Consider the following 25,975-nt stretch of genomic DNA (forward strand, 5'->3'; position numbering starts at 1 on the left):
CGAATATTCTTTGCTACAGGAACCACTGTGTTGAGTCTCTGCTATGTTACATTTCAGCCTTAAAAGGTAGACCAAGTTGAAACACCTGAGAAATGTTTAAAACGATAACACTTGATACAGGTATGACCACAGTAAAATGGGCACTCTCATCATTCAACTACTGCTAGTTTAATAGGCACAATCTTTCTGGAATGCGATTTGGCAAACTCTTATTAAGTGGCTTGAAATCGTTCACCTCCTTTGACGTGATTCCTTCTATCTTCAGTAGGGAATAATCTAAAATGGGGACAAAAACTGAATGCTCAAAGGTATACATAGTAGTGTTATACATAAAAGACTGGAAATAAACTTAATAGCCAAGAAAAGGATAAATTATGGTAGATTCATAAAGTTTTATGCAGCCATTAAAATGACATTTTACAAAGAAATTTTAATAAAAGTAACAACTACAATAACAACAGCTAATCCTTACATAGGCCAGGCGCTATCCTAAATCATTAGGTGCTTTACATAGATTAACCCTCCTAATCCTCATACCAACTCAATGGGGTAGGTGCTGTTATTCCCGCTTTACATATCAGAAAATGGAGACAACTGAGAGTTAATACACTTGTCCAAGGTCATTCTTCTAGTAAGACAGTACTGGGATTGGAGCCCACTCAGTCTGGATCCAAAGTCCATGCTCTTAAACCTTATAGTAGGCTGAATAATAGCCACAAAGATATTAGAGCCTAACCCTGGAACCTAAAAAAGTTACCTTATATAGAAAAGGGGTCTATACAGATGTGATTAAGGATCTTAAGATGAAGAGACATCTTCGATTATCTTGGTGGGCCCCAGATGCCATCACAAGTGTCCTCATAAGAGAGACAGAGGAAGATTTCTCCCTCCCTCCTTAAGTATATACACAAAAGAAATAATCACACACACACACACACACACACACACACACACACACACACGAAAGGCATGTGAAAAAGAGGCAGATATTGAAGAGATGGAGTATGTACCAAGGAATGCCAGTAGTCACCAAAAGCTGGGAGGGGCAGGAAACTGATCCTCCCCTAGAGTCTCCAGAGGCAACAGAATCCGGCCTCTACCTTGATTCAGACTTCTGGCCCCCAGAACTGTTAGAGAATAAATTTCTCTTGTTTTAAGCCACGCGGTTTGTGGAAATTTATTACAGCAACCACAGGAAACCAATACAAGTTCCTATGCTATACTGCTCTCGATGCAAGAGAAAACATTCATATGTGAAGTGGGAAAAGTAGAAATCGAAATTTATACACAATGATCTTAATTATGCATATAAAATGCCTACAAATAACAAAATGTTTTCTAAGTGATTATCTCTGAATACTAGAATTATGGGTAATTTTCAGCATTATGCTTTTTGATATTTTTCCAAATTTCTACAGTGTGAATTACTTTTACAAAGAAAAATATTTTTAAAAAAATTAGCAACTCGTGCTATTTCTGCAACTGTAACTCAATCACAAAAATTAGAAATCAAGAGGACTGAAACTCTGAGAATTTTCTTGATTCAATCTCAGAGCAACACCTGACAAATCAGCAACCCAGATACATGCCACTCTAAGTGACTCCACTCAACCCGTGGCCTCTCTAAACGCTGTTAGTCTTCAGACTCTGGCAGGAACATGATGTGGCTGAAGAGGTTTCAGGCTTTGAAACCAGAGGATACTCTGAGCTGGTAAATGTTTTCCTGTCCATCTATCCATATGTGGGGGTGAGGGGAGCAACAGAAGATTTTTATGCATTCTCAGAGCTCATCCGGCCCAAAGTTGAGTGGTGTGGGCCACACGCCAAGAACCCAAAATATTTACGTAAATGTTTGATTTCTCTGTAGGTGACTTCACAGAATGAAACACTGAATTAAACACTGGCTTAATCTTCTCACCGAAGTCCTGACTCCAAGGCTGTTCTGTTACAAAACCTTCCTGCTATCATCTGTCCAGACAGTCAAAAGTCCAAGGGCCAATTTTACTGTATTTGTAAACATCATGTCCTTTGACTAAATAAATATATTCAGAAAAAGAGTATATTAACATTTTTCCCCAATGTATGGGCAGTACTGGATCAAAAGCAAAAGTAGGGCGTTTTCTGTGTTGCATGGAAGAGAAGGAAAGAATCAATCACTGGCTCCCTCCAAAACAGACCGGGTCAGAGCCACAGAGCACGTTATGTGGTTTTACTCGGCCCACCCTGATCAGCACAGCAAGTTTGGGCACTGGGGTCATGAGACCACGGTGTGGAGTTTTGTCCTTTAGTCTCAGATTTTTCTGAGCACGTTTATTCATTCTTCATTTAACCAATCAATATAGACAAGCACCTACTATGTGCCAGGCACTAAGAGGAGGCTGGCTCACATTTTAAAAAGATCCTATTTCCAACATGCAATACTCTCAGATGATATGGTTGTGCAGATGGCCCACGTCTTTACTAATCTTCATCAATGGTTTGAATCACAAGGATGCCAATAGTGACAGAGTATTGAGACTACCTAAAACAACTTGGCAGAGCTTTGAAAATGGAAAAAAACATGATTTAGCACTATGTATCTTCCTACATACCACTGACATAACACTTGTAATTTCAGGTGATCGGCTACTGAATACTTTAATTTCCTACTTAACCATCTACTCCATACAAATAGTGCATTAACATCTCCTCCAAGTCTGATTTTTCAGAGATTTTTTGTTTGTTTTCTTTTTGCTCACCACTGTATGCCTAAATCTACCAGAATCTAACTTTAAGAGGTACTCATTAAATACCAAGGTATAAATTAATACTTGAGTGAACACAGGTAATCAATTTCTTTACCTGTAAAACTGAAAAAGCCAAGCTACACAATTATTTCCCAAAGAAAATTCTAAAGAATCTATGTGATATGCCAAGCAAAGAAGGTTCACATTATTCAGTTTGGGAAATACTAAATTCTGTACCTTCCCATCCTCTTTAAAGATTCATGGTGCACATTATACATAAAGGATCTGGGAAATCCTTCAATTAAAAACCTGTTTGAATATTCCCAAATCTAGTTAATGACAGATGCCCTTTCATGCTTAATGCTTACTGACACATCACACAAAACCAATGTTCTAAGGAAACTCAGGAAAATACTAACCCAAACTCTTCATTTGTTCAAAAAACGTTTATGAACTCCTTGTAAGAAAGGTATAATGATAATGAAGAGAGTCAACATTTAACAAGTTAACATTTAATAAGCGTGGTACTTAGTGCTACTAAAACCAAGATAAACATGAAACCTGGTTCACAGTCTAGTCTTTTGGAAGAGACTCATGTGATTAGCACAACCAGTATTAACTGAAGTGACAGGCACAGAAGCACATGTATACATACACAAATACATATATACATATACATGTATATGTATATGTGTGCATACATGCACACTTGTATTCAAAGATGGAGAGGTGGTAAATGTGAGTGTTCCAGGCAGATGGGGGGGCAAAAGAGTCCAGTGTGTGCAGATGAATTGAAGACAATTGGGTCTCATCCAGTGGTTTTCAAAGTATGGTCCAAGACCCTCTCTGGGGAATGCTGCAAGGTCAAAATTATCTTCAACTGTGTTGAGATATGCATCGGCATTGCAAAGGCTGCAATGGATAAAACTGCTGGTGCCCTAGCAAGAGTCAAGGCAGCGGCACTTGACTCCATTAGTAGTATTCTCCACTGCCACACTTCTACAGTTCAAAAAAAAGTCAACTTGGATGTGGTTCCATAGTGTAGTGGTTAGCACGTCTGCTTTACATGCAGAAGGTCCTGGGTTCACGCCCCAGTGAAGCCACAGTCCATGCATGGTCTACGGCCATGTCACCCTGAACAAGCCACATGTCTGATCTCAAAGCTAAGCAGGGTCAGGCCTGGTTAGTATTTGGATGGGAGACCACCTAGGAAGACCAGGTGCTGTAGGCAAAAATAATAAATATTTTTTAAAAAATCAACTTCACTAAGAATGTCCTTGATGGAGTAAAAATTAATTTTATTAAATATCGACCCTTGAGTACACATCTTTTTAATATCCCATATGACAGAATGAGAAGCACTCATAAAGCACTTCTGCTATAAGCCAAAGTATGATGGTTGTCAAGAAGAAGAAGCACTTGTGTGACTGAGCTGCGAGCTGAATGAGGCACTCTTTTTCATGGAACACCATTTTTACTTGAAGGAAGACTGACAACAAAACTATGCTTATTCAGATTTGGGTATTTGTAGACATTTTTTCAAAAATGAATAACACGAGCTTGTTATGTCAAGAAAATTGACGGCATTTGTTACTAAAGAAAAAATTTGAGCGTTCAAGCAAAAATTGAAATTTTGAAAAACTTATATTGGCCACTGTGAGCTTTAGAGCAACCCAGTACTTACAGACTTCAGAGGAGCGTGGTCCTAACATTAACAGATGTGGTAATTTCCAAATGACTCATGCATGATGTCACAAAATGCATAAAAGAGCCTTTCAAAGTACAAGAGACACCAATAGATTTTAATGTAACAGAGTGTGAAAAGTTCCTTAATATGATTTCAGATTTTATGCTACAACAAACCTTTAAGAAACTACCACTTGTCAAGCACTGATGTAGATTCAAAGACTACCCATAATTAACTGGAAAGGTTTAAAATGCTCCCCCATTTTCCAACTACATATCTGTGTAAGGCTGTATTTTCTTTATCTAGTTCAACCAATATAACATATTACAATAGAATGAATGCAAAAGTAGTTAGGAGAATCCAGCTGTCTTCCATTAAGGCAGACACTAAAGAGATCTGGAAAAAAGTAAAAGAATGTCACTCTTTTCATTAAATGTTTTTTGTTTTGGAAGTGGTAATTTTTCATTAAAAATGTTATTTATTTTATCATGTAATGGGTTTATTATTGCTATATTTAAACTAAGTCAATAAATATTTCTAAATCTTCAATCTCAATTTCTAATATAGTAAATCTTGTTAGCTATAAGTCACATAATTGAAAGTTCTTTGGGAATCTCACTAATTTAAGAATTTTTAAAGGGGACTTAAAATGAAAAGTTTAAGAACTGCTGGTCTAATATAGGGGGGAGCAGGAAGTCACGGAGGGTGAGGTGAGGGTGAAGAGGCAGCAGGGAGAGAGATACCTGTGGTCTCCAGCAGGTGATGAGATGCTTAGAACCAATCTTAAAAGAGTCAGTGAAGACTATGTAGCAACAAAATGATACAGATTTGCCTTTTAGAAAGAGCAAGGGCACATGAAAGCCACTCTCTCTCTGCTCCAGGAACTATGATTAGAAGTCAAACTGTAGGGCAATGAAGGTCCATTATTACGGTCCATAAAATGAAATATAAATCTCTATAAAAGAACAGGATAGAAAAATATTAAAATTTCATGATGGAAAGGAAAGAAACAGGGTCTTGCAAAATAGGCTCACCACCAAATAGAATTTTGTATAATGAGGAAAATCACCAGCAACAAAGTGAAGGGCTACAAACATCTAAAGATGCCAAAATCAAGACGCATTTCCAGCAAGTCTGGAAAATAAAAATAAAAGAGCCAGCAAAGAGCAATAAACTGTAAAGAGGGAAAAGGAATGCAGCCCAGAGAAGACAAACAGGAGCATTTAGAAATAAAAAGAAGTCAAGAGGAGAGGAAATCAGCTTCTATTTCCAGAGCCTGCACTCTATCCAATCAGCATGTACTCCACCATCGGGGGCACAAACAGGTAGAGCAGAAAGCTCTTCCAGAGACCCCTATAGAGTCCAGCACGGGAACTCCTGAACTTGACAACCAGACCTCCTGAGCCAGTATCTCACCAAGAAAAAGCTGGATTACACCAAACAAGAACACAGACCATATAGAATAGGCAAAAAGGCAATTATTAAAACTTGCTCTCAAGGAGCTTAGAGTCATTATTTTCTAAGTCAAAAAACAAAATGATAAAGATGTCCCTACAAAGAACGCCAACTGGAAGACTGGGCAAGTTTCACTGGGCTTCATTTTCTTCTTCTGCAAAATGTGAAGTCCACCACCAACTTCACAAAGTTGGTGGGAGGATAGGTAATGAATCACAGACACTCTGAGCACATATCTGGCACACAGCAGATGCCCAAATAACGAAAGCTATATTATCACTGTAGTTAGGATTTTAGGACTAAAGTGGAATACAGAGCTGCAGGCCAGAGAGCTCCCGAAGGTCAAATATCAAGGTCTTAAAAATCACCAATAGGTGAACCTGGAGAAAGAATTCAAGTGGCTCTGGCCCAGATCTACATTGACTCAATAGATGAGAGAACTGCCTTTGACTTTGGTTGGGCCTGATACTACTGGTCCTACAGGGCCTTTCTGATCACAAGGGACAATGTTAAGCACCAAGAGACCCAAGTAAGAAGGGAGAAAAAACCACCATCTGCCTGAACAAATAACCTGCTACATCATGTACCTTTCACACACAATTTATCTTCCCCGATTGTCACGATATGCCTGGAGGCAGGTGTCATCACCCCTATTTTATGGACCAGGAAGCTGTCTTATGGCCAAATTGCAAAGAAGTGGTGTAGGCAGGGCTTCTATCTCTTGATCTGGGTCCAGGACTCTTACTAGACCACAATGTCTACCCCCACAGACATTTAAGAGCCCACCCGATAGATGTGGGCCAGCAGTTCTTTATCCAGTTAGAACAGTACACTGGGAATCTACTGGATTAAACGATAACCTCCCCCTACACACACACACACACACACACACACACACACACACACACAAGATTCCAGCCAGTTTGGAAATGAATACATTACAGAGGACACACAGGTGAGCCACACACACACACACACTTTCAAAAGCCTACTCTCAAAAGATTTTGACCTTTCTATAAAAAACAAACATGGCTAAAGAAACACTCTCTAGAAAGGTCAGACAGGAAGAAAAGAGAGTAAGAAATATTTTGATAGAGATAGTCAATTCAGCCAAAAATGAGACTCCTGTCTTTCTTCACCATCCATAGCTAATGAAACACCCAATAAGCATTCACTGATTGACATGCCAGTGGATGTAGTATGTGCTTACAGTCCAGGGTACCATGGGAACAGGTCATGAAGGGCCTGAGTCTGAGATCATGGGAGCGCATATGGGGGACCCAAGGGGTTTCAAAGCATGTGAGAAAGGATGAGCTGTGAGGCTTGACAGGCCAGCAGGGACCAGGCTGCACAGGCCTGTCACCACACAGACTGCACACTCTCCTAAGAGTATGGGACTCTGCTACAGAGAAGCACCATCCAATTTGCATTGTAAAAGGTTACTGTGGCTACAGCGAGGAGATCTGGTGGGGATAAGAGTGAAGTTAAAGATGTCTGTCAAACAGAACCTTTCCAACTTTTTTTTTTTTACCACAACTTGCAGAAAACACTTTACTTTGTAACCCAGTATGTATGTACACGCACACACGTACACACAGACAGACAGACACGGAGACAGACAGAGAGAGACTATGAGAGGCAGGATACCATCCAAATGGACCTGGCATTTCTGTGACCTCAGGCCAGTTCCCCCAAATGCCTTGAGCCTGTTTAGTCATCCAGAAAAGAGATAATGATGATACCTACTGCATAGATGTTGTGGTAGATAAATAAGTCAATATATGTAAACCCCTTAGCAATGTTAATCTTTTTCTGTAAAACTACTATTATACAGAAACACAGGTTTCACAAAATAAAACAATCTTACTACATGCACTCTAATTATTTTCCATTCTACTTCTTCTTCTTTCTTTCTTTTTTAATGCTGGTAAAGACCCTCTAAATTAATTTCAGAACCCAGTAACCTGGGTCGTGACCTACAGTTGAAGATGATAGCTTGGACTTGGGAGATGGCATTGAGGAGAAAAGTAGGAGAACAGAACCGACAGGACTTGGTGAATAATTAGACATAGGAGTGAGAGAAAGGGAGGTACAAAGGTGCTCTTAGGCCTCTGGGATGATGAGATGGAGAATCCAGGGTGGGGAGCAGGTATAAGTCTGTGGGAGAGAAAGAGATCAAACTCCTAAGTCTAGACTTTCCGCCTGGAGGAGGATTTGTGTGGGGGTGACAAAAGGAACTTAAGCACTTAATCAAGCAAGGAACCATGCAGAGAGACTTCATTTCAGACCTGAAGCTACTGATAAAGAATGCTTGTTTCCAGACTATGCTCGGAGAGGCAAACAGCCTTCACTAGCTGAGCACAGCAACAAGTGGCTGATGGAGGACTCGATGATTTGGGGCTCCTGCCAAATCTTTCCTTATCCGACCAAAATAAAGCACTAATCACATTTAATTAGAGTCCTTCTGCCCATCTGTTTCCTCTACTAAGCAAGCAGCTTCTGGGCAGGGGTCTCCAATCTTCTCAATCTTTCTACTCCCCAGGCCTCCTGAGCCCACTGCCTGCTACCTGCAGTAATAGGTGCTCAACAAACATCTGCTGAATTAAGGCCACTTACAGTGCAGGAAACTAAAATAAGGCAGAACAAATGGGAGGGGGGAGGCAAAATCTGCTAGGAGATTCCGATGATTTAAGAGTGTGGGCCAACAAAAAGCCAACTGTTCACAGAGAAAACGAGTCTGCAAAAAATTGTTAAACTGTGGAATGCATGATGGGTATGGATCTTCATCACAATGATCAGAAACACTGAGCAGGTCTGGGATGGAATCAGAAAGACAAAGGAAAAATAAAACAGGAAAATGAGACATAATGTTTATATATCATTTGGCCTCTTCCAAAGATCACCCTAAACATTTCATTCTTTATATCACTTCTCTTGCTACATTTTTCCATCAGCTGTTGGCCTTCTCTGGGATGCCTCTCTATCTCCGAACCTCTGCCATCCTCCAAAGCCAGCTCTTGTATGTTACCTATTTTTTTCTACATACACATGACTTGTTCCCCTAATAGACAGGAACAGTGTTACATGCTTTTACCCACTCCACCCCCAGCTTACACAGATGAGGCATCAATAGTGGTTGGTTAATTGATTTTTATACTAATTGATGGATTTGGGCATTAAATACCAAATTCAGATTCATATTTTCTAGTCTTACCCCCTTTAGGGCAACCATTACTAAAGCTACCATTTTTAATAGTAACAGCTCCATTTATTTAGCATCTACCATATACAAGATACAGCTAAGGACTTGAAACACATCTTAATCCTCAATCTGCAGGGTTGGGACTATTATTCCCATTTTACAGATGACAAGATTGTGGCTCAAAGACAACATAATTTAGTTAAGTGACGATATCAGAATATTCAAACCCAAGGTTACTTAACTCCAAAGCCAAATAAATGTGCAATCACTCTAAAATTTTAGCATGACTTTCCTTGGCACAGAAGAAGCATGGAGAACGGCTTATCTGATATGAAATCTGCACTCAAAGCTCACCAAGACATAATTAGAACTCAACTCAGAGAAAGCTACTTTTAGGTCACAGTTTATCAAGACCTATTCATTCATTTCCTACAAATACATAGGTCAGGTTAAGCTCACTTTAACTCTTTTTTAAAAATGGCATCATTTGTTTCTATAAGAATGTTTAACGTAAACTAAGACACCAACAACATTCAGAACAATCGAATCATTAGTGTCAGGTAGTTAACAAAGTAATCACGACACTTGTCTCTCTCATGTTACAGACCCCCAAAAGCTTTCACATACATTATTTCATCTGGACATCTCGGTAACTGTGAGACGAGTACTGATACTCTATTGTACATAAGGGAAAAAAAGACTAGAAGTTTGGTGAGTCGCTGAAGGTCACAACATCTACTACTTAGGACCCTCAGTTATGTGATAGAACAAAGCACTTTCAGGGAGCCTGGGCAAAGAGAAACTGCCACAAGGAAGGGCAGCTGGGCAGCAGAGCACTCCTGACGAACACGTTCCCTCTCTCCACTTCTCTCTGCCTGTGGCTTCCTCCTGCCCCACGGCAGCCAGCTTTCTCCTCCGGACAGGAAACCGGGGACACGCCAGAGTTCCAGACCCCCATCTCTCCAGCTTCACCATCTCAGAGGAAAAGGCTCTTGTGCTTCAAGTTCAAAACTCCAGGGAGATGGGCTTGAAATGATGCCCACCATGCCTCTCTCCTCTTCTTAGCTCTATGCTCAGAGGGTGGTGGTAATAATGGGATAGACAGAGGCAGCTTCTCCGAAGACATCTCTTCATTAAATCCTCTCCCCTCTCACAGTCTGACCACCACTATTCCACCTAATATCTCCGATCTGGATGTGGTAAAACCAGTTCTAGGGTTTTCCCACGGTAGTTTCCACATAAGAGGCCACCTCGCCTTTGGAATACACAGGATACCCCTGCACTGGCAGCTCTGCAGAAACAGGCAGAGAAAAGCCCCATTTTAACATCCTATTTCATGGCTGCGATTACTACTTTAGAGTCTCTAAAACACCCAGGCTTCACAATAAATTCTTCCCTTCCACTAAAAAAAAAAAAAAAAAAGAGGGAGAGGCCAGTCAGGTCAAAGGTCCACCTGTGGCACAGGGTGCCATTCAGGAACCGCACTTAACAGGCCCCAAGAGGGGACAGAGAAGCAGTTCCCCAGAAGGAGGAGGTGCCAGTTCCAAAAGGAAGAGGACCAGGCAGCTTAAATAATAAAAATAAGTAGAAATTCTGTACACACAATTGCTAAGCCACTGTTCTTCAAATGCTAAGTCCAATAATCATTCTTTCTACACCACAGCTGACATTATTTGGGCACTAAAATGTGAAGCAACAACAGTAAAGAACAGCCAGTGCGTAGTAAGGTGCTAACTGTGCAGTAAAGATATTTCGTGCAGAGTTAGAAAAGAGAGAGATCAATGTACCCATTTACATCTGAGTAATACCCTAAAATTAGAGCTCTCCACACCACAGATTCTATGCTAAAAACAAATAAAAACTGTATTTCTTCATCAATTAAAGTTAGACTAGCTTTCCCAGCCTCCTCGCATCCGTTCCGCCCCTTACTGCTGAGTGACAGGAGCCTCTCCTTAGGTCCCTGGAGTCTTCTTAGTCCTCTACTCTGCCAGACGGGTCATCCAGACTCAAGCGATGACTACAGTACCTTCTTCTTCTGAGGAAAACAGGAATCAGAAACACAAAACCTGTCCACAAAAACAAACCCAGGAGCTCAATTCCGTGCAAGGACTGGAGGGCTGACGAAAGATAGACACATGTCAGTGTATGGCTGGTAGTCACAGTGAGCCTACCCAAGGATGAGGAAGCAGGGGGCAAGGACACGAAGCACGCAGGGCACTTACCCATCACTACCTTGTTAAGATTGCTACAAGTCACTTGGGTCAGGTTTTTTTTTTCTCAATTCTTCTTTAATTGAATCAAACACTTCTATAGCTTTCACTACCTTCCGGGCTCTGTTCTAAGTGCTTTACAAATATTGTGTTTTAGCTAATAGAAGTTAACTTTCACTAGCTTCACTGGCTGCACATACTTACAGAGACCTCTAAAAAGAATCTAGGAGACAGGATTTTTTTTCTCAAAGGTCTAACCTAAACTTAGATGGCTGAAATCAACCTTCATTTCTCTAGTTCCAGTATTTTGCTTCTCTCCCTGAGTTCATTTCATTCTCTACTTCCAAAGATTAGAGATAAAAGTTAACATTCATTAACAGTGTGCCAAGCACTTTCTATCTATGATCTTACCTGATTCTCATAGCAATCCTATAAGGCCCACTTTTCAGCCATCTTCACAGAAGGGCAAACGGCTGAGCAAGGAGAGGAAACTCCCTGGGCTAACTTTCCACCCGGCAACTGGCAGCGATGAGTAGCAGGGAAAGATTCCAGCCCCAGCAGGGAGACTGCACACTCCCAGTTTGTACCCACACTAAAGTGACTCTCTGGAGAGCAACTCTTGTATGATGTCACTGGAAGAGCCACCCTTGGCAAGAACACTTCTGGGCTGCTCCTTCGACAAATTTTTGTTATTGAGGTCAAATTCACATAACATAAATTAACCATTGTAAAATATTCAATTCAGTTGCATTTAGGACATTCACAATGCTGTGCAACTACTGCCTCTATCTAGTTCCAAAACTATTCATCACCCCAAAAGAAAACTCATACCATTACGTGGCAATCCCCATGCTCCCCTCCCCCAACCCCTTATAACCAACCACCCATATGCTTTCTGACTCTACTTACTTACTCTGGCTATTTCATATAAATGGAATCATACAACATGTGGCCTTTGTGTTTGGATTCTTTCACCTATAGCATAGTGTTTTCAAGGTTTATCCAGGTAGTATTTTGTTCCTTTTCGTGGCCGAATAATATTCCATTGTATGGATATACCACATTTTGTTTATCCATTCATTTACCGGTGGACATTTAGATTGTTTCCATTTGGGTATTGTAAACAGTGCTACTATGTACATCTGCATTTGAGTCTTTATTTTCAATTCGTTCACATACATACCTCAGGTAGAACTGCTAGGTCCTATGGCAATCCTATGTTTAACTTTTTGAGGAACTCTTTAAAATATTTTAGAGATATGAAACTCTACAAAGAAAATCCAAAAGGCAACTGAAAGCAAAATGCAAAACCAAAGTGAACTCAAAGTTTAAAAAATGTTTTTCTAGTCTCAATCAATTTTAATTAAGTTCAAATCTGGGCAGAAGGAACCCAAACACTACAATTTTTAAAAGGCCAAGAACACTAGGAAGAAAAAATTAAGATACGCAATACTACCAAATAATTAATGAATTGTGTTTCCACAATACTTTTAACAACAAAATCACACCTAAGCCAGGCGCCACTAAAAAGTACATGGTTTGCTGTGCGACTTTTGAACCAAGGAAAACAATGGGACAGCTTTCTGTTATCAGAAAGGATTGGATTCTCTACCCTGGCTCTCATTTTTAGTAAAACTATTTCTCTCTTTGGAAAGACATAGCCTCTAGCATCAAAAAAAGCCAGCACTCTTTAACTCTTTAAAAAGCAATTTTGCCACATCATATGTCATCAGAGAAATGTAAATTAAAACAAGATACTACTATATACCTATTAAAATGGCCAAAATCTGGAACACTGAAAACATGAAATACTGGTGAGGATGTGGAACAACAGGAATTCTCATCAAGTGCTGGTGGGAATATAAAACACTTTGGGCATTGGAAGACAGAAGACGATTTGACAGTTTGTTACAAAACTAAACATACTCTTACCAAACAATCCAACAATCATTCTCCTCAGTATTTATCCAAAAGATATTAAAATTTATGTCTACACAAATACCTGCACATACATGTTTACAGCAGCCTTATTTATAACTGCCAAAACTTGGAAGCAACTAAGATGTCCTTCAGCAGGTGAATGAATAAAGAAACTGTGGTACATCCAGACAATGGGCTATTATTCTGCACTAAAAAGAAATGAGCTGTCAAGCCATGAAAAGACATGGAGGAACTTTAATGCATATTACTAAGTGAAAGAAGCCAATCTGAGGCGGCTATGATTCCAACTTTTTGGTCTTCTGGAAAAGGCAAAAACTATGGAGACAGTAAAAATATCAGTAGTTGCCAGGGGTTGGAGGTGAGAAGAACAAATACGGAGAACATAGAGGATAATTTGGGCAGTGAAAATATTCTTTATGATACTACAATGATGGATACATGTCATCATATGTTTGTCCAAACCCACAGAATGTAAAATACCAAGAGTGAATCCTAATGTAAACTATGGACTCTGGGTAACAATGATGCATCAGTGTAGGTTCATTAATTGTAACAACTGTATCACTCGGGCGGGAATGTAGATGATAAGGAAGGCTATGCATATTTGTGTGTGGTGGGGGGGCGTGGTGAGCAGAGGGTATATGGGAAATCTCTACCTTCTGCTCAATATGTCTGTGAACCTAAAACTGCTCTGCAAAAGTAGTCTTAATAAAAAATAAATCTTATGTCCTAGTCTTTAAAATAATATTTCTAATTAGCTTTAAACCACAAGTACTACCTGAAGAATGACTTGCTAGAAACTTAGTCTGGAACCAAGGGAGAGAGGGGTAAACATGAGAATCAATCCAGGGTGCACACATACCCTCTCTGCATTTGGTCTTTCAACAACTTTCAGGAGGCTGACAATCACCAGTGATGTTAACTGGGAGGACAATGACAAGATGGGAATTGCAGAGGGACTGTACTAAAAGAAGTCACATCGGCACCTTTAAATAAAGTGAAGAAAACAGTTTTCTGAAGCACACAGTAAGCTAACTACAAATGACAAAACTGATTCTTCTCAGATAAGCAAGACACTGACATGACAGGGATGGCTGGCAAATCAGGTAACAGGCAGGCATGTTGGCAGGATTCACTGGGCAGGTGTTCAATTAGGCAGGAAGTGAGCTGAAAACAACTCAATTAATTCACTGTGCATGCCTGTCCCAGAGAACAATATAACCCTGAAACACCAGCAGCAGGCCAGAGATTAACTCACAGCTCACTTTTTCCAAAAGTGGTGGCTAGTAAAGATGTACATGCAAAAATATAAAATTACATGGAGATTAGCTCTGGTAAATCCTTTAAAGTTCAAACTAAAACTGAAGGCCAGGAAGGAAACAAAATGAGAAGGCAGCCTATTATAAATCAAAAAAGTCATTCCCCTCTCTCGAGTGGCTCTCCCTGGTCAGCCTCAGATACAGGGAGCCCTCCATGCTTGGGCTGGGAACATGGTAAGGACAAACACAGACATGATTTAAAAACCGAGAGCAAAGTGATGGACTCTCCCTTATTTGTAACATCCCTTAGGTGCAAAGGTAGGCAAGCTGAGATTTAACTCCAGGCCACCTGGGTCTGAATACACTAAAACAAAATACATAAAAGCATGAGGAGCCATTTGGTAGAGGCTAGGAAAAGAGAGAGACACTGGGAATATAAAATCAAGGGAAGAAAAACAAAGGTTATCAGGATCAACATCTGGCAGAAGACTATAGGTCCTTAGAAGAAAGTGGGATTTCGCCTTCCTGGCAGCCAGCATCACATCCCTGGGGCCTGAGAAGAAACAGACTGCTTGGCACTCAAAGCAGAGCATTCAAGCTAGAGGGAGGCTAAAGCATCTGGGCCACTCTCTTTTTTAGAGAAAACAATACTGAGGTGCAGAGAGGTTCAGCAACATATCTAGGACCAACTGTTGACAATGGCAAAGCCAGGTCAATAACCCTTGTCTCCTATAAGGCCTTCCACTAATAATATAAATGATGATAATGATAGCTTTTATATGCTGAAGACCTTATGAACAGATATTATAATGAGGGCTTTACATATATTATCCCATTTAATCTTCAACAAACTATAAGGTAGTAGTACCATTATTGGCCCATTTCACAGATGAGGTGCAGAGAGGTTAAGCTACTTGCCCAAAGCCATACAGTTTGTTAGAAGCACAGGCAGATCTACAACTACATGGAGGACATTATGCTAAGTTAAGTAAGTCAGATACACACAAAAAACAAATACAGTATGGTCTCACTTATATGTGAAATCTAAAAAAGCCAAACTCATAGAATCGAAGAATGGATAGAATGGTGGTTGCCAAGGGCTGGGGGTGGGTGGCTGGGGAGGAAGAAAGAGATCATGGTCAAACTTTCAGTTAAACTTTCAGTTAAATTCCAGGGATATAATGTACAACACAATGACAAGTCAATAATGCTGTACTGTATACTTGGAATTTGCTAAGAGAGCATATCTTAAGTGTTCTTATCACACACACAAAGTAGTAACTATGCGAGGTGATGCATATGTTAATTAACTTGACTGTGGTAATCATTTCACAATGTGTACATATATGATATCATCACGTTGTATTCTTTAACTATGTACAATTTTTATTTGATAATTATACCTCAATAAAGCTGGGGAAAAAAATAAGTAAGAGAGAAAAAATGCAGCACAGGCAGGATGGAAACTGAGGTCTAGCTAAAGTCTGTGCTCATAACCATTATACTTGACTGCTTCCAAATAAGGGATTAAGTCACATTTTCAACTTTCAAATATATAAACCAGAAATTTTCTATCATGGGACAATTTTTAGTGTCTACACCTTTACCTCTCAAGGTAAAAAACAATCAGCACTAATGAATATGAAGAATAAAAAAAATGTGTTAACTGGGGAGAAAGAAGGTTCAAAACTCTCCAACCTAGACGACAGAACTGAATAGCTGAGATTTGAAAAATTAGGTGCAAATGCCAGAACCAAGTCCTTTGGGGATTTTGTCCAGTATCTGGTGTCCATGGTCTTGTATCTTCAACATGTCACTTACTTTCATGCGGTTCTGACTGGACAGCAGTGCTGCTAGGCCCCAGTTGGTGATTTCAGAAATCAATATTTACCAGTTCTTGGAGCTGCCATTAAAAACATTACTGTGCTGGACAAAAAATCACCAGCTTAATCATACACAAGCCTACATTCAGTTTCTGGAAAAAGCTGTGCTTTTTTTTAATCATGGCAAAAAAAAAATTAACATGAAATTGAAACTGTTGCTTTTTGATTAAATAAAAAGCACCTGGCTATTCTAAGAAATGCCACTCATATTCTCAGATTCTACAATGAATCCTCTCTCACTGCATATGGGAGATGCTTTGTTTCCTCTGACCTACAAAGCCACAACATTTCCCTGCACGCAGACACCTGCTCCACTGCAACAACCACTTCCTTTCACTGTATGACCAAACCACAGGTTCAAGCTTCTAGTTCAGTTCAAGATCTACAACCACCACAGAACTGAAGCTCTAGACGGTGACTTCCGCAGTAGACTGGCATGAGTCATTTAATCCCTCCTAATACTAATCATAAAAACAAGAGTAGCAGAAGACACTTTCTGACGGCTTATCAGATGCCAAGCACTGTGCTAGAGGCACTTAATTCCAGTTACCTCTTCCAACCTCATAGTACCCCTGAGGTAGGTTCCCTTAGGACCCAGCTAAAAAATGGAATGAAGCTTAGTAAGGTTAAGGAGGTTACCTAAAGCCACACATCTGGATGCTACACACACAATATTCAAACCTAGGTACCTCAGACTTCAGAGCCTGACCTATTAACTATCACACACCGGGAGTCTTTCTCTTTCTGCGTTCCTCACGCACAAAGCATGGGAAAGACCACCACTCTCATTACCTCATGAGGGCATTGAAGGATGTCTTGACTTCTCTCAGTCTGAAGTTCTCCCAGACAGACCCATGGACCAACTATGTACTAAACACTGCGTTAAAGACAGAGGGAATATAAAAAGGAAAACAGATCTCTGCGCACCAAAGGATTTTACAGTCTAAACTGTATTGATCTAAACCATAATCCCTATCTCTCTAGGACATTTCTGACCATGACCCACAGTCAAAAATGTATTTCCATCATGATCCTCAGGACACACACACATATACTAAGCCTTACCATGTATGATATACTAATATATTTTATTATGTCTTTTTTTTTTTTAATGTGTCAGCCTACTAAATTGATCCTGTGACTATGAACTGCGGATGATAACTTGAAGAGCCCTGCTCTAGAATGCTTCATTTTAGCTCTTATTTAAAAAAAGAAAAAAAGGAAGTTTATCCTTATAGCTAATTTAAGTTTCTTAGGCTATCGGGTTAGTTAAATTTGGATAGCTAGATACATCCTCAGGGCAGAGGCAGCAGTTTATCAGATTAGGTAGGGGCCTGGGACCTGGAATCGGCAGACCTGTGTTCAAATGCTGACTGACTCACCTGCGTGTTAGCTGGGTAACTTCTCTAGATCTTGACCTGTAAAATAGGAGAAAATACCACTCACCCCTTGGGCTTGTTACAAAGCGCCTACCTGGTACCTGGTTCTGTTTTCCTTAACCGAGGCATTAGGGGCACTGGATGGGAAAGGGCAGACGACCCTAGTTTGTGGGATAGGCCTGCAGAAGAGAGGACTTTCAGCCTCCTGGCCCCATACAGCTCCCAACACCCCCTGGTGGCTGAGAGCCAATTCTGCACAAAAAAATATACATGTGGCTGCAGCTGCCTTTAAAATCGCCCCACAGCCTTCTTTCCACCATGTTCAATTATTCCCAACTCCTTCAAATTTTTTATGTAGACATCAATTGTGTTTCACATAAAAGTACGACATGTAGATGCCTAAGCTATAACAGGACACTGGCCACATCCCTGCCTCTGCAGAGCTTGCCATCCAGCTAGGCAGATGGACAGGTAAACAGGTTCCTTTAACTGCCAGATGGTATAACTGAACTCTGGGAGCCCAAGGAGAGAGCAGCTCAAGTTGGAAAGTCTAGTTCATAATCCTATCTGTAATTCTTGTAGTAGAAAAAACCACAACCTGTGAATTTCTAATTTACAATGCATTAAGATTTAGAGACCACCATCATCATCACCATGCTAAGCCTCAAGCCTTGATGAAAAAGCATCCTTGTCTGCACCCACGTCTGTATTAGGAATCTTACAACTCCAGGTCTAGCCAGATCTAGCTAGGTCTGATGAGACTAAGTTCATGAGGTCAGAAGTAAAGCTAATTACTCAAGATCACACTGCAAATGTACACAAAATTGGAATTCCCAAAGATCAAAACTCACTGGTCACTTTCCTAATTCCTCTGGAACTTGCCCTATACTTGTCTAGACTCAAACTTACAAGAGAGGGAGAGTGGGCTAGAAGGCCTCCCATTAAGTGGTCAAAAACTTAAGACTGAATCTACTAGATGCTTAAGTAGGCCTTCCGAGAGATGAGGCCAGAAGGCCTCAAATTTGACTTTAAAAGTCATTTCAAGATAATTATAGTAATTGTACAAGTATGTACTAAAAGTATTGATGTGTCCAATGTATGTGTTTAAAGAAATCAAAAACCTCTTTTTCTAAAATCCTGTTTGAGTATTTCTTCAGATTTTTGAATACTGGGCCTGGGCACTTGAGAGTAGCCATGTGGTTAACACAGACTTCCTAGAGCTCTGGATCAAAGCAAAGGAGATGACTATCTCCTACTCCACCCCAATACCAAAAAAGAGTGGGAAAATCTTGGAAAGATTCTAGCTAAAATAAGGGTCCCTTAGGGTTCTTTATGCTTCTTCCTATTCCTCTTGCTTTGGGGAAGGTGTTTGCTGGAAAGGTCAGTTGCTAAGGCCCTTAGGGATAGGGGGTTTCTCAGGCCTTTGCTTCTATAGCTGAGATCAATGATCTCCCCAAGTCACAGTGTTTGAAAATAAAGACAGATAGTAAACCATTCATTGAGTCCGAGGTGATTTTATGTACATCATCTCTCATTCACATCTTACCACAGCTCTGCGAAATAGTATTATCCCCAATTTACAGGATGCAGACTCAGAGAGGTTAAGTAAAAAGCCAGGAAATAAATGGCTGAGAGGGAAACTAGGATGGGTCCAGGCACTCCTGACCGTGAACCCACTGCGTACCAGCCAGCAGAGACAACGTTTAAGAGAGCATTCTTTCACTTTCAGAACACTACTGATTTTAAATAAACACCTCCTCCAACATTTTTTACAAAACTTTCAGGGGAAGCTATGGGGTATGCTATCTAAAAGTCTCCAGTCTGTGACATCCTTTAAGAATCCTCATCTGGAAAATGGGGGTTATGATGGCTCGCGGGGAGTACTGGGTGGGACGATGTCTGTGCAAAGCATCTAAAAACTGACACACCAGCAAATATAAAAGACTGTGGACAGCAGCATCACTGCCAGCACTCTGTAAGGAGCTAAGGGGGAAGAAACTGCAAAGACAAAGCCAACATCCACCCAAAAGCTTATGTTTACTCCTCAAAAATATAGGGCAAGCACAGAGCACTGAAGATGGAGGACTATTTAGGCCAACAGCCAGCGCATACAGAGGTGGTAGTTAAAATAACTCCGTCACTATTATCTTGTGGATCTTATCACCTCACTGCACTTACCTGAGGTCTTAGGCAAGAACACCTACAGAAAAACAGCAAAACAGGAGAAAATCCAACAAAGGGTGAAAATTGAATTCTGTGGTCCAGTTACCTCAGAATGAGAGCCTGAAAGACAGCTCTAGTTCCACACTGAAGCCCCTTTGAGTTGAAGGCCTGCATCCCCAACACCCCAGCTGGCCTCCTCTGAGAGGAAGGTCACACGTGACCTCAGAACAGACCCAGGAGCTGCTACCACACTCCTCATTCCCAATCAGGGACGTCTTCCATATCAGAGCTCCTAAGACCAGTGTGATGTGGTGCAAAGGGCAGAGTCTCGTCAGAAGGACTTGGGTTCAGATCTCTGGCCCTATTGCTTACACTCTCGGTCTGTGGGCAAATTACTGCACCACTTTGACTCTGTTTCTTTACCCGCAAAATGGAGACAATAATATCTATTTCCAAGATTGTGAGGACTAAATAAGAAAATGTATATAAAACACTCAACACACAGAAAATCAGCAACTGGCAGCTATTGCTAACATAAGCAGAAGACAACTACGGCCGGGTAAAAATGACATTTGCTTTCTTAAAAGAAAAAGGTTTCATGAAGTTAGTGAGAATCAACAATTTTCAGAAAATTCAAGAAAGCGGGGTAGAAAAACTACACTCCCCTGCTTCCTGATTTCTGAAACCTCTCCACCACTGGCTCTCCTACAGGAATTGAGTAGTGTCTCCTTACCTCCACACTCTTCACACTTTATAAATACACCACACGACCAATCAGGGAGTGCCTGCTGCCTAACTCCTGGGCAAACAAGTCCAACAGGATTTGATCTGGAAATTAAATGTCCACGCAGCCCAGCCACACTCAGTTCAAAACAGATATCTGTGACCTACTTAGTCTTCGAGTACTATTACCAAAGCCAAAAACAAGCGGACAGGGAGACAGGGCCGCTGACTTCAGCAGGGGCCTGCACAGAACCCCTGGCCTTCTTTGTCAGATGAAACGTGCACTGAAACAGTGATGACTCAAAAATTATCTTGGGGTAGCTACGCAGAAACCTTAGCTTTAAAACAGCTGGTCAGTTTTTTAAAAGCAAAGGGTCACAGAAGTTACGCTAAGAATTCATTACCTCTGACTAGCCTCAATGATGCATTTTCATTCATTTAGACTAAAGGCTATACATCTCATGACAGTCACTTTTCAAGCTACCTATCCCTCACCCTCACAATTGTTTCCTGAGTATATGGATCTTCCCCATGTAACAGTGGGTTCTTTGAGCGCTGAGAACCTGTCTTCTCTATCTTGATATTCCACACAGTGTCTTGCACAGCGCACAATGCCTGGTGTATTAAGAAGCAAGCACTGCCAAGCACCATGAGATGGTAAGCTCCTGCCCTCGCCAGCTGAGTCCTTCAGATCTCAGCTCATTCGCATGATTGGCTGCTCAAGATTAGAGAACAGAAAGAGACAGACTGATTATTTGCTATAAAGACAAGGAACAGAGACAAGACCAGAGATACTTTAAACTATCACATAACTACAAAATGATCCCCTACGTTACAAGTCATTTCACCAGGGAGATGTGAGTCTTAGGGAGGATGAATCAAAAGACCTTGGCAGAGACACATTCCAGTAAACCCCAGAGCTTTCCAACATACAGTACTAGGTAGACAAAGGAACACTACGCTTTACCAACTAAGGGATAGTGGAGGAAGCAAGCTGATGGTAAAAATGGAAGCAAGCAAAGCAAACCTGCTACTCCACACCCAAGTCCATCCTCAAATCTGAGATCAACCTCGGATGCTCCTTCCTATACTACTGGATACTCAAAACTCCAACACAGAAATTTACTTGACAGCCCTTGAGTTTACTTAGCACTATCCTACATCATGACATGTAATCATCTATAATTGTGGAAAGCAAGTAGAACGAGCATTTTTACCACCCATTTTACAGGTGAAGAAACAGAGTCAAAGAGGTATAGCACAGGCAGAGTGAGTAATCATGGACTCCAACTACCATAAGCCAGAGAGCCCAGGTCTCTGAGTCTCTGTCCTGGGTTCGGATCCTGTCTCTGGAACTACTTACTCTCTGTACCTTAGGAAAACAACTTTGTTTTAAGTCTCAGATTCCCCATTTATAAAATAAGGAATTTAAAAAAGCAAGGGCGGGGGGATCTCATAGTGAATATACTTAATGCACAGAACTATATAAAATGGTTAAAGAAGGTAAATTTTATGTTACGTATATTTTACAATAAAAAATTAAGTTAACATTTATATTAAAAAAAGGATCTCACATAGTCATAGTGAGGATTAAACAGGATGTTATAATGACAAGTTCTTAAAATACCTAGCATATCAAATCCTAATAGCTAATTATGATTTATAGTAATTTTAAGTTTTTATTATAAAGATGATACATGATCAAGATAGAAAATGCTGAAAAATAAAAAGATAAAAAATTTCCTGTGATACCAAAAGCCAGAGATAACCACTGAAAATAAATTCTTTATAGTATTTTTCCCATGCATAAACAGATAGTTCTTAAGTTTGCAAGGTAATGTATATACAATTTTGGAGTAATGATCCATTCTTTTCTGCCTTACCAGGAATTGCAAAAACAATTCTCACAACAAATCCAGATATAAAGGGACTTTGTTCAAGGCAAGGATAAAAAGTGGCATGAAACTTGAGACAGGAACAAGGAGTATGCATTGAACAACTGGAAACACCTGTCTCCAGAACCAGGATGGCAACTTACACCAAATCCCCTACCACCTGTTTCTCCCTTCTCCATCAAAATTTACCCACAAAGTAGGCACTCTGGGAAGGCGGGGTGCTCTGGCCAAGGAGGACAAAGGCCACAGAGGAGCTCTGTGGAAGCTCTGCAAGTGTCAGGCTCCACAGGACAAAGAGCTCATGTTCCCACTGCCCTCCAGGAGTTCCTACTGTGACCAGGGGAGGGGTGCAGGAAGGGACAGGAATCAGCTCATCCAACCTCCAGGTTAAAGCTGAGATAACCGAGGCCCAGGGAGGCAAATGACTTCCCCAAGGCCATGAGACTAATCCCAATAAAGGACAAGAAGACCGAGCTCTGAGGGCTCTGAGCTAACTCACTGCATGCCACCTGCTCTGGAGCCCAGCAAAAAACTGTCAGGGCCCGCATCCAGTCGATCCCGCCCATCAACAAGTATTTATTTACTTAGCACTTGGGGCATGTTAGCACAGAGACAAAGGCCACCCTGGCACAGGAATGGAGGCTGTTTAATGGGAGCACTTGGCACCCTGTCTGGCTCCTACTCTTGGGTAAGGTCTCTCTGCCTCTAACAAGACCAGACTCCACAGACATCTGGGGATGCTCCCTGAGTCAAAACTTCCTGTATCATCTGGCAGAGAAGGCTGCACAGTTTTAAAGGCAGCTCCTCTCAGGAAGTGCTTTTGATGTGCTGGGGGAAGCACCCCCAGAAATAACTCTGGAGAAGGAATTACAATCTCATAAAACACAATTTAATGTTCATTTTCTAGCTAGGAATAGTCTTCACAACTTTCATTCTATATGGGTGTGTTGTGTTTGGGAAGGGTGGGGGAGTAAGTGAGTGGAGCCCAAAAGCAACTCCTGAAAAGCGCTAGGGAATTCTATTTCCATCTCTGCTTACATATAATTATCTTCTAAAGCGGTGCTCCCCAGAGGGGTGACAGTGCCAGTGGCCTCCCAGATAAACTCCTTCAATGGGCTGCTCCTGGCATTACGCTAGTAGGTGGAGGCTGGGAAAAGGACCTGAAAAGCAGGCCCACCCATGGCCCACTTCTCTGGAGCGCTAATCACAAACGTGCCAGGCCCTTTCCTTTTGAGGCCCCAAAAGGAAATTAAATGTCAGCCAGATAAGATTTCCCTTCAGCTCTGATGCCAAGGAATCTGAAGTTATGATTCCCACAGCAACCATGCAAACCAAACCGGCACAGGCCTCAGACCTTCAGGCCAGGCATGCTGAAGGCAAGCCATGCCTGGAGTTCCTTCTTCTTTTCAATGACTGATACTCAGATTGCAGGCCTAAGTGTTTTTACGGCAAAACAAAACTGCATAAAACTTGCAGGCCAGTTACAAAATAAAATGGTGAGTAGAGAGGGCTCTGGGCCTGTGCAGTGACCATACAACAGCTTACACGGTCTCTGCACAGGTATTTCTGGGCATCCTTCCTCGCCCTTTATTTTCAAGGCCAAATGCAGCCCACTGCCCAAGGGAGCTGACTTGACGCTTTTCACGGCATAGTGACTTTATCCACAGAAGGACCCAGGAGCTGAGCACACTGAGCTGGCACAGTGACGTCAGCACTTTCTAAATCTGGCGGGGTGATAAAAGTCCTTAACCATACGTGTAGTGTTCACCAGGCAGACCCCAGGCTAAAGGAGACACACAACTCCAAGAAGGGCTGCCACACATGCTGAGAGTCCTGGCAGTTTCAGCCTCCCCAGGCTTGTATCTACTTTCTCTTCTTCATGCCTGTGGTTTCAGTGTGGAGAGGTGAAGGGGTAAAAAGGCATCTAGAAGGAGAGAGAACAGAAAGGAGAGGGAGGTGGATTGAGGGTTAACAGGGCACTAACATTTAAAAAAGAAACTGCAGAGAAATAGTTGCTGCAGAATACCTAGATGCACACGCACAGCGCTGCAATGGTCAACTGAACTTGGAAAAAATCCTAAATGAGCTGGTCCATGCCAATCCTGCTTTCATTCATGCTCACAGCCACGACAGCGGCTCTCATCTCACTAGAGCGAACTGGCAACTTCACAGACTGCCAAGGACCTACTTGATCCTTGATCCCCACATACTCTCAGACTTCATGTCCTCCTGACATATCCCTCCCTCCCTCTCTCTCACTACACACACACACAAACTTCAACCATGCTGTCATCATCTCAGCAGGTACACATGCCAACCTCAAGGCCTCTGCATTTGCTGTTTTCTCTGCCTAGAATGTTCTCCCTCCACACATCGGCTCCCTTCCCACTCCCTCTTCCAGATGGAAGCTGAAACACTAGTTCTCAGCAAGGCCTGCCCTGATCACCCACCAACACCTCCCCACCCCACCTCACCTCTGCCCCTGGCACTCTTCCTGCTTTTCAGCAATCATCACCATATCACATACTGTGCTGAGTTGAACAGGGTCCCTTGAAAGTCCACGTCCACCTGGAACCTAAGAATGTGACCTCATTTGGAAAAAGGGTCTTTGCAGATGTAATTAGTTAAGATGAGGACACACTGGAGTCGAGTGGGCCCCTAACACAAGGACTGGTGTCCTTATAAGAAAACTAGAGACACACAGGGAAGAAGGACGAGGGATGAGAGAGGCAGAGCGCAGAGCCAGGCTGTCATAAGCTAAGAACACCAAGGCTTGCCTGCAGCCACCAGAAGGTATGAAAGAAGCATGGAACAGATTCTCCCTCAGAACCTGCAGAACCGTGAGAGAATAATTTTCTGTTGTTTAAACCATGTGGTTTGTGCTCTTTTGTTATAGCAACTCTAGGAAACTAATACACATACCATGAATTGTAATCACTTACTGTCGCCCCTCACTAGAAAACAAACACCAGAAGAAACAAGATTTTAACTTCTTTTGTTCAGTACAAAATGCCCAACCATACGATTGCGTCTGGCACCAAGTAGGCACTCAAAAAATATATACTGAATGAATCTTGAGTGAAGACAAGCTGAGGAGGGAGGTGGGGGTGCTATACCTACCCTCCAGAGGGCAAAACTGAGAGACTGATATCCTAACTTTGCTCAGAGACAGAAGAGCTAGGACCAGAACTGAACTGGGGACTTTGTTCATTTGATAAATAAGACTGAGCTCCTTCAGGTGCTGAGTGCCATGCTAGCCCAGAGGATGGCCACTGCTCAGTGATCACCGACCATACATTATGGGGTGGAGGGATAGGAAAAGTCTCCAGCCTCAGCTCTCCCTCAACGAGGGCCATGACCATGAACAAGGGAGCTCGTCCCTGGGCCTCCGGGTCCTCATCTGCAAAGTGAAGGCTGAATTAGAAGCCAAGTCTATCTGCTCTCTAAGGGGC

At 41.6% G+C, this 25,975-nt stretch overlaps 1 long non-coding RNA gene across 8 annotated transcripts in view; it reads right to left on the reverse strand.

The window, feature by feature from the left end:
• Positions 1-25,975, reverse strand: part of LOC107195361 — a 61,473-nt gene that overhangs the window by 26,568 nt on the left and 8,930 nt on the right. Inside the window, exons 4-5 of one of the 8 annotated variants that reach the window (XR_003044995.1) lie at positions 17,746-17,781; positions 11,000-11,136 (exon numbers count right to left, since the gene is read on the reverse strand). The exons of 6 other annotated variants lie outside the window; for them this stretch is intronic. This is a non-coding gene — a long non-coding RNA (uncharacterized LOC107195361). The remainder of the gene's footprint in view (positions 1-10,999; positions 11,137-17,745; positions 17,782-25,975) is intronic. One more of the 8 variants, XR_003044996.1, reaches the window with a different exon arrangement.

Source organism: Pteropus alecto, unplaced genomic scaffold, assembly GCF_000325575.1.
Source record: "Pteropus alecto unplaced genomic scaffold, ASM32557v1 scaffold12, whole genome shotgun sequence".
Lineage (NCBI taxonomy): Eukaryota > Metazoa > Chordata > Mammalia > Chiroptera > Pteropodidae > Pteropus > Pteropus alecto.